We start from the raw sequence: 10,070 nt of genomic DNA, 5'->3' as shown, positions 1-10,070 counted from the left end.
GACCCAAAGGTGGCAGCTTGAGAAGGTAAACAGGTTTCCTAAAACCTACTTTGCACCACCCATGAACAACCTGGCCAAATGATCTTGAAGGGCATTAACTTACTATTCTGTGCCCAACCTCATTAAAATGAAATGCCTGGAGGTCCACTAGGAAGACCTTACACGAAATTGTTTCCTTAATTTTTTTAAACTTACATTAAGAGCCTTATTGACAGACGAACAAAATACTGTAAAAGGAAGTCTTCATGTGAGAGCCTGTGCTTATTCCAAGGCAGTGCATTTAGAAACTTTACTCTTAATGTACCTGTTTGAGCAATTTTATATGTTCTTAATAAAAGATGTTTCCAAAAAAAAAATGCTGTACTGGGAACTGAAATTTAGATCTCTCCAGACTGTCTGATTTTACTCTGGGATTGTTATTGATGTTTATTTTCCCTTGAAATAAGGAGAAATGTATATAACAGAAAATAGTATTTGATGCTTTTCTCAATGATGGTAGGATGGCCGGAACGGGGTGTGAGGGTGTGTGGTCAGGCCACTCAAGATGGCTGTTCTCTTGCTCTCTGTACATCCCCTGCCCAACCAGTGCTTGCTTCAACTACACCCTACTGACTTGATTGACCTTCCTACTTACTTGCCCCAGGCCCCAGCTAATGATAGCTTTTCAAAAGGATGGTGAGGGGCGTGCCCCTCTGCTGGTTTCCCTGGTAACTAATGAGCCAACCTGACATCATTTCCCCTATAACTGGAAATCTCCCCTTCCCCTTGGGAGCAAAGACTGCCACCATGTCCTGCCCATATGTGCCGCACATGGTGGGGCGTCGCTCCAGGACCTTGCTTCAGACGTGTAAGGTCCCCCCATCCATTAAACCACTGATGTCTCTGTTGCTGACTCCAGGCTCTTTGTTCGGTCTTGAAGCTGGGCAAGCAAAGGCCTTGTAGGCCTGTGGAGTGCAGCCCAACACAGGGGAAAGTTTGAATTTTCCTACAGTCCTGCTTCCTTTGTTCCTTTTTTGTTTTGTTTTCTGTTTTTGTTTTGTTTTGTTCTGCTTACCAAAATGAATTTTCAGGTACTCCAGCTGAGCCCCTCTAGTCCCACCATTTTTCTGCATCTCTATTGCTTCTTTCCCCTCAGTACCTAAACATAATCAAGTTCATCCTCAAAAAAGCTTTGGGAAAAAAAGAGACCTTAACTCTTCCTTTTTCCAGTTACCACCCCCTTCTCCTTCCTTTTACAGCTATGATTTTGTTTTTCAAAAGATGACAAACAAAAAAAAAAAAAAAAAAAAAAAAAGATGACAAACATGCTTGCTGTCTCCATTTCTTTACCTACCTATAAATTCCGCTTTAGAATTTTCAAAATCCATTTCTTCTACACCATTCTCTCTACCACTTTGTCGTTCACACCCTAGCAGTACATTCTAGCCTAACTTCTCTTCCAATCCATTATCAACAAACTTTGTTTTGCTTGTGTAACCCCAGAACAATGTTGAAAAACTTTATTCTCTTTGTATATTTTTGAGTTGATCCAAAATTCTTCATCATGAGCTTATCTTACATAAGTTGGGTTCTGCCTATTAGACCCACCAAAACATAAAGTTGAGTAGGCCCAACAATAATCTATAGTAAGAAGTGGTACATCCAGAATTGGGATGAGCAGGGCCAGGGGCACAGTAAGCCACACAAGCAGATGGCCTAGACATCCATGTCACCTAGCATTTATGCACTGACGCCTCTCCCTCGGCTCACACCTATGGCTGCACAGGAGATGGAGTCCCTTTATGACCAGCGGACAAAGGAGGAAAAAAAGCAAAGCTCGATTTGCTCATAGGTCAGAGTGGTGTGTGGGTGCAAGCTGAAAATGAACTGCGGCTGCACTAGAGCCCCACCCTAGGGTGATCTTGAAAGACAGTGGCAAGGGAAATTCTCCCAGTGAATAAGTCCTCTCACACTTTGTGTGAACAGAAATGTAGGCAAGGTGGGAATATATATGGACTCAGGGCACTAGCAGATGGCTTGGCTGGTTGCTCAGGAGGCTGGGAGGAGAAAGAAGATCAAGGACACGGAGGTCTGGGATAGAGGTATGTGGATGGATTATGTGTTTGGGCAAGAAGTGTGCAGGTGCCCACCAGAGAGCACCTACCATGAAAGAGGTACTAAACAACCAAGTAGGAAGAATGACTCACCCATTGATATCAGCCAGATGCTATGAGCCACCTCAGTACTAGCCATGAACGGAGTAGCCACGGTGGCAGGGATGAGAACATATGGACCCAAGAGCATGGGCTCCCATTCACAGAGGGTGATGTAGCTACTGCCACTGCTGAATGTCCGGTCTGCCAGCAACGAAACCAATGCTGAGCCCCCAAAATGGCAGTATTCCTCATAGACAACAGCCAGCCACTCGATGACAAGTTGACTACATCGGATACCTTCCATCCTGGAAATGGCAGCAATTTACTTTGACTGGAGTTGCTGCGTTCCGGATATGGTTTGCCTTTTTTGCCTGCCGGGCCTCAGCCAGCACCACTATCTTGAGTGTTTACTGAGTGTCTGACACGTTGACACAGGGTCCCACGTAACATCGAATCAGACCAAAGGACCCATTGCACAGCAAAGGAGGTGTGACAGTGGCACATGACCATGGAATCCACTGGCCCTACCACATTCTGTACCATCCAAAAGACGCCAGCCTGAACAGAGAGAAGGAGTAGCCTATGAAGGCACAGCTGAGGTGCCAGCACAGAGATGCTACCAACCAAGGATGGGCATCATCTTCCAGAACAATCAAGAGACTTCCCTGACAGTCCAGGGGTTAAGACTTCACCTTCCAATGCAGTGGGTGCGGGTTTGACCCCTTGTCGGGGAGCTGAGATCCCACATGCCTCATGGCCAAAAACAAAAAAGAAAGAAACCAAAACAGAGAATAGAAGCAATATTGTAACAAATTCAATGAAGATTTTAAAAATGGTCCACATCAAAAAAATCTTAAAAAAAAAAAAATCAGTATGGTGCTATGTCCCAATAGGAAGAATAAATAGGTCCAGGAACCAAGGGGTGGAAGTAGGAGTAGCTCCATTTACCATTAATCCCAGTGATCCCACTGGGGTATTTATGTCACCACAACTCTGAGCTTTGAGGGGTTTTGAGGTCCTGGTTCTCAAAGAGGAAATATTTCCATCCGGAGATGCAGCGAAAGTCCCACTGAACTCATTGTGAACAGTTGCCACCAGGCACTCTGAGCCAAGGGACCAGCAGGCAAGCAGGAGTCACGATCCTGGCAGCAACAAGTGACCCTGATCCTCAGGAAGAGCCAGGCTGCAGTTTCACAGTGGGAGCAAAAAGGAAGGTGTCTGGCAAGCAGATGATCCAGCTGGGTGTCTCTTTGTTACACCCTTGCTCATTTTGATGGTAAATAGACGAGTGCAGCAGCCATGACCTAAAAGGGGCGTGGTGACCAGGGGCTCTGCAGAGGTGCTTCCTGCGGGTGATAGTAGAGGAGGGAGGTGATGAGTATCAGTTGGGGCCGCAAGACCAGCTGCCATGGTGGAGGCTATGGTTCGTCCCGTTAACCATCAGTTTCCCCCAGAAAAAGTAGAGCTGCTCCCAGAACTTATACAAAGAGGTGGATCTGAGTGGCATAAGGAGTAGCAGACACCAGGATATGCAACCCAGGTGGACCTTCATGACAGAAGGGCTTCTGCCCCTCGCTTCTGGGAGTGTTGCTGGCTGACAGCCCTCAGTTATCAGCCCTCTTCAGGAATTGAGCTTCCTCACCCAACGTCACAGCCTCTTCTCTGGGGACAGCATGCATGCAATGACTGGCTGAAGCTGGGGTATAAAGGCCTGGTCCCCTCACCCCAACTCAGGACAAGTCAAAAGGCCGTCCCAGCTTCAGAACTCTCTGTGGGGTCAGCTGAGGCCTTTGTCAAGACCACTTGGCACCTCACCTTCTCCATCTGACCAAGCCTGCTTCCTTCCCTTCCTCCATAGGTGTGGAACCTGAGAGCACCCCCAATGCCACATGCTCATCTCCATGGCCAAGTCTGCTGCCCAGGGAACCCAGCCTGAATCAGGCTCCGTCATCGAGCTCAATAGAGTATGCCTGCCCACAGAGCTGGTACTGGGAGTTAGGTCATGGGCCCGCTCTCTGCCTGGAAAGTGCTAGGGGCACTGCACACTCCCACCTCCAGCTGTCCTTCTCCGGTGCCCCTTAGCACATGCCCTTACCCTCTGTTCTGCCCTTCCTTAGGGCCTGCAGGTTCCAGGTCCTGAACTGGACATCATCTCTCCCAGTTTCAGGATCTGGCAGAGAGATACGAAGCACCTATTTATTGGCTTAGCAATGGCATGTATAGAAACCATTTCTCAGGCATTACACCTGAGGACAGGCATTCCCCAGAGGGTTAAATGGACCCATTGTAAGTGAATTAGGGTCAGCTTTGATGCCTATGCCTTAGTCCCTTTTCCCCAAAAACTTGGAAAGTAATTTGCTTGAGTCTGATGCAACCTCTGGGCTCCAACTGTCAGGACAAAAGATATCAGTAATTGTCTTCTCGTCCCTTCACCAGGGTGTGTAAACCCAAAGTTCTATCCATCTATTATTCAGAATGGCAAGTGTTTACAATATTCATCCACTTACTCATCAGTATGTGAAATCTCTTCATAGCAGGCAATTTCCTCCTAGTTCATAACCTAAAAACAATTCATGGAAGCATCTGTTTTTGTCCTCAAGGATGGGGCTGTATATGTTACCGCAAGACCTAAGACACCTCAGATCAACTCTTCCCAGAACTAGATCAAAATCCCGGGTGAGAATCACGTTCAGGCAGCCTCCACCAACCCCGCTTCTGGAGCAAGGCTTCCCTGCCTCATGTAGGCAAGAATTGCACCTGTTTTCCCAACTGGACAGTGGAGGGCCCGGAGCCCACGGGGTGAAGTGGTACATGACTCCTATTGCTTCCTTCCTTCCCTGCAATCAGTGCTTTCCTGACTCAGCTCAGGTTACTCTCATCTACAGCCTGGCCCAGTTCACAGTGGGAAGAAGCCCAACAGCAGGGGCTGTGCACCTGGCAATGGATCACTCATTGCAGTGTAGGACTGGGGTAGGATCTTCGGGTACAGAGACGCACAACCATGTACAAGCAAGTGAAGACCCAAGTACCAGGGTCTAGAGATGCTGCACTAGAGCAGCCCAGCCAGGAGGCAAGCAGGAGGGCAGTCATTAGGGCCATGAGACAAAGGGGCAACTAGAAACTGCACCTAAGAGTGTTGGCCTGAAGCCTCTCCAGTCCCTTCTGCTTGGGACCCAGGTAAATGCCACCTTCCATAAGGCCATTTCCACCTTTGGAAACCTTACCCGTTTCCTTCCACGTGCAAGGAATTCCACTAGGTGTAATACTCCTGTCCTCTCTCTACCCCTCATTATTTACTTTGTCTCAAGGAAAGTAAAAGATGACCATTCTGGTGGCGGTTGGGGGGGGGGACTGGTCATGCATAGGCCAATGCCACCCCTCCACCCCTCAGTCCTCTTGGGACTGAGCTGCCTGCAGGGTACAGAATCCCACCGTTCTTGCCGAGGTGGGCTCTACCTCCACAGGGGTCAAGGGTCAGGGGAGGCTTTCTCTGGTCTCGTGTTGCCACGACTGGGTGGGTTAATCGGCGTCACTATGGGATTTGTATTAGCAGCCCACTTAGCGAACAGACCTAAAACTATGTCCACCAACCCAGCCTCTCTACCAATAATCAAGGGGATGTTTTGGCCTCTGTGGCAACTCCTTTATTTCTCAGACCCTTAAAGAGACCTTAGAACAGCTTTCCTGACCCCTTCTATCTTGCCCTTCTCTGAATTCCCATTGCACTTTTTGGCGTATCTGTAGAGTGACCTTCCATTATTTGGGTAACTATCTTATTTCCTTCCCTTCCCAGCTGAGAAGATCGAAGAGAAGACACTGGAGATCAGCTGAGACAGAGAAGAAAGAAGAGAGTAACTTGAGGAGACAGACCTGGAAACAAACAATGACGAGGCCATGTCATGAGTGTGCTAATGGGGGTGTTAGACAAGGCTCTGTCAGGGACACCAGCGAGGGGAACCCCGACCCTGCGGGGGAGGGGAAAGCTTAGCATGTGGGGCTTCGCAAGCCCGGCATCCTCTCCATTTCTGGGAAACACCGTCTCAGCTGCTCAGCCTCCGTTTTCCCTTCTTTTAGTGAAAGTACTTTGATTTCCTTTTCATGGAACCACGCCTCCCATACCCACTCCCTCCTCTCATCCAAGTGATTCTATTCCCAGCATGGCGGGGGGTGGGGGGGGGTTGACAATGACCCTAGACCAAGCCAGTCAGGGCATCCGGTCCCCCTAACCGCAGGGACTCATTCAGGAACAAGGTCAGTCCCAAGTTGGTCAAATCAGAGTGAACCCTGGGACATTTGTAAACTGCAGGGAAAGAGAGCTTGCTCTGTTTTCAGTTGAAATTAGTGCTCTGAGGAAAGCCTGAAGCTAAGTAGCCCCTGTATCACCATTAGGGAAAAGCCTGGCTGGGAAACGGAGCCAGCTTCCAGGAGTGGAGCTGAAAGAGTGAAGTGGTCAGGGGGCACCTGTGGAGCTCCTGAATTCACTGCATTACATGACTTATCTGGTCCTAAGCCAGTAAATTCCTTTCTTGCATGACCAATTTGTGTTTTTAGTCATTTTTCAACTTAGGTAAGATCAGAAAAGAGGTTTCAACATAAAGAAGGAACACAAGTGTTGGTGAGAATATGGAGAAATTGGAAACCTCATACATTGCTGATAGGAACATAAAATTAGAGTCACCATGACCCAGCAATTCCTCTCTTAGACATATACCCAGGAGGACTGAAAACATATGTTCACACAAAGACAGAAATGTTCATGGCTGGGACTTCGCTGGTAGTCCAGTGGTTAAGACTCTGCACTTCCACTGCTGGGGCATGGGTTCGATCCCTGGTCAGGAACTAAAATCCCGCATGCCACGTGGTGCAGTCAAAAAAAAAAAAAAAAGAAATGTTCATGGCAGAATTATTCATAGTAACGAAAAAGCAGAAACAACGTAAGTGTCCATCACCTGATGAATGGATAAACAAAATGTGGTATATACCTATTGTGGAATTTTAGCCATAAAAATCAATGGAGGACTGATACATATTACAAGATGGATGAGCCTTGAAAACATTTTGCTAAGTGATAGAAGCCAGATACAAAATGCCACATAGTCCATTTAAAGGAAATGCCCAGAATAGGCAAATCAATTGAGACAGAAGGTAGATTAGTGGCTGTAAGGGGCTGGGGCTGGGGCAGGTGCAGGAATGGGGAGTGACTGCTGAGGGGCACAGGTTTCTCTGGGGGGTGAGAAAGATGTTCTGGAATTAGTGGTGATGGCTGCCCAACCTTGTGAATATATTAAAAACCACTGAATTATACTTCACAAGGGTGCATTTCATGGTAGGTGAATTATATCTTAATAAAAATAAATGTGACAAAATGTTAACAGTTGGTAAGTCTAGCTGAAAGGTATATGGGAATTCATTGTCCCATTCTTGCAACTTTTTAGCAAGTACAACTTTTTTTCAAAACAAAGTTGTTTTTTAAATGCTTAAAATAGGGACTTCCCTGGTGGTTCAGTGGTTAAGAATCCGCCTTCCAACACAGGGCATGCGGGTTCGCTCCCTGGTCGGGGGAACTAAGATCCCACATGCCGCAGGGCAACTAAGCCCGTGCACCACAAGAGAGCCCATGCACCTCAACTACTGAGCCCGTGTGCCGCAATGAAAGATCCTGCGTGGCGCAGCTAAGACCCGATGCAGCCAAATAAATAAATAAATATATTTTTTAAATGCTTAAAATAAATTCAAAGTCATTCCTTCTTGATCCCTCAGAGTGGATCTGGAGGGTGGGATCCCCCTCTCAGGTAGCTGGAGATTAGGGATGGCAGGAACTTTAAAGTCATCCAGATCAGCCCCTCATTTACAGATGAGGAAACTGAGTCCCAGAGAGCAGTGCCTTTTAAAGGTCACACATCTTGTTGGTAACTATCTCCTCACACGTTTCAGATTGCTATTCCATTCTTTTCTCTAGAGCTGTTTACTTTTCTCCCAATCTTTCATCCACGTAGAATGCGTACCTGGACTCTCCAAATTCTCAACATCTTTCTGAAGTACGTAGGTCCAAGGTTGGGGGAAGGAAACCCACCATAGAGACGTATGTTAGCTACTGAACATGTGGTGAAGAAGGCATCACTCCAAGACAGAAGAAATTTCAGGAGTTCTGAGGAATTAATGCAAAAACGTACCCTAATGCTGGCACGTGGCATCAGCCCCGCTGCTTTCTGCTCGTGCGCTGGGGCCTGCTCCCTCCCCATCCCACTGGGCTGCCTTCCAGATGGAGACGTGGTCGGGGTGGGACTGGGTTTAGGTGGGTGGTTCCCCCAAACAGCCAGGATGCCTGCAGGCAGTGTCTTCAGGGGTGCCAAGCACTACTCAAGAGAAGCACTGAGCTCAAAGTAGAAAAGAACAAAGACGGGAAAGTCAGAAGCTGGGTGGGCCCGGGAATGGAGCTGGAAGAAAGGGGCAAGTGTAAGAGAGAAGGAAGAGACACAGTTCCTGAGGACAGGGCCAGGGTAATCAAGGCCCAGTTTGCCTGTTTGAAAGGGGGCAAGCCTGATTTCAAGGCCCAGTCCTGTTCCAAGAAAGATAGGACACACGGAACTTCTGCAAGAGAGCAGAGCTGGTTGGTGGCCACATGTCCTATTGCCACAGTGAGGAGGGCTGAGGGGGAGATTACAGGCATCCCATCTCCGTCTCGTAGGCTCATGCCAGCAAGGATCTCTGACTGGTGTAGGCCTCGCCCTCGTGCTCACATATCCCAACCAACGCTGGTGGCGCCATCTCTGAATCCAAGCCCCCCCGTGTAACCATCCGCATCCCCAGCGACAGGATGCAGCTCCAAGTCCTTGGCCACAGTTTAGGGAAAGGGACATGATCGCAGCTGGGCAAAAGAGACTCATCCTGGTCCTTAAACAAGAGGTGAGTGTCAGCCTGGGGCTGCCGGGGGCCATCTTCACCACCTTTGGAGAGAGACTGCCTGAGTCAAAGAGCAGAGCAGAGAGACGGAGAGAAATCGCGCCTTCACGTCACTGTTTGAGTCCCAAGATCTAGCCAAGTCATCTTTTCAGTTATGGGAACCAGTAAATTCCATTTAATTAAGATGGTTCTGTGTTAAGAGTTCCGTATCTTGCAATTGTGTTCTGACAATAACTTTGACATGCCAGACCCACATAGGCTGGGTCCATCCACCGAATCACCCCCCTCCAGTGGGTGTCATCACTGCTCAGAACACCAGCTCGGTGTTCCCTAAAGCCCGTCCCTTTCCACTGACAACATCATTCTCTCAGGAAAGCCATTCTTCAAAGCCCATATTAAGTGTCTCCATCTCCATGAAGCCTTCCTGTCTCAAGGCTGAGCCTACAGTCTCAAGGGGCATCAAGTGCCCTTTGTCAGGTTTCTGCCTTCCTGACAGCTGGATCGGAAGGTCCTTTGTGGGGACAGAGCTTTGTGACCCATTAATTTAGTGGCTGAGAGCATGGACAGCTGTGGGCGAGATGTCAGCTGAAAAGATTCGCTAGTGATCTTGAGAAAACTGCTCTCCCCCAAGACACAACCACCTCTTCCTCTGTTCCCCAAGGTTCTCCCCCTGCTGCCCTTCACATCCCGAGTCTTCTCATGCGTGCGGCCCACTAAGCCTGCGCCGCTGGCTCCGCCTCCCATCACGTGATGGGTCAGCAGGAACTGGGGCTCCTGGGTTCCCTACTCGGTCACCTGGCTGAGACTCCAGGCCCTGGGGGCCAACTGGGCCTGCTCTTCGGGGTCCGGGCCTCCACCCCACTTCCCACCCATCCCCTACTCCGCACACCCTCAGACTCTTCCACTTGACACCAGGCTGACCCTCCTTCACAGTCACCAGTCATTCAAATAAACCCTCCTTTCTCTTCTCAAAATCCCTCCAGGGCTTTCCACTGCTTTTAGATCCTTAAACGGGGCCCCCTTGCCTTTCTC

This window comes from Balaenoptera acutorostrata, chromosome 12 (assembly GCF_949987535.1).
Source record: "Balaenoptera acutorostrata chromosome 12, mBalAcu1.1, whole genome shotgun sequence".
NCBI classification, from domain to species: domain Eukaryota; kingdom Metazoa; phylum Chordata; class Mammalia; order Artiodactyla; family Balaenopteridae; genus Balaenoptera; species Balaenoptera acutorostrata.
Note: the sequence above shows the minus strand (reverse complement) of the source record.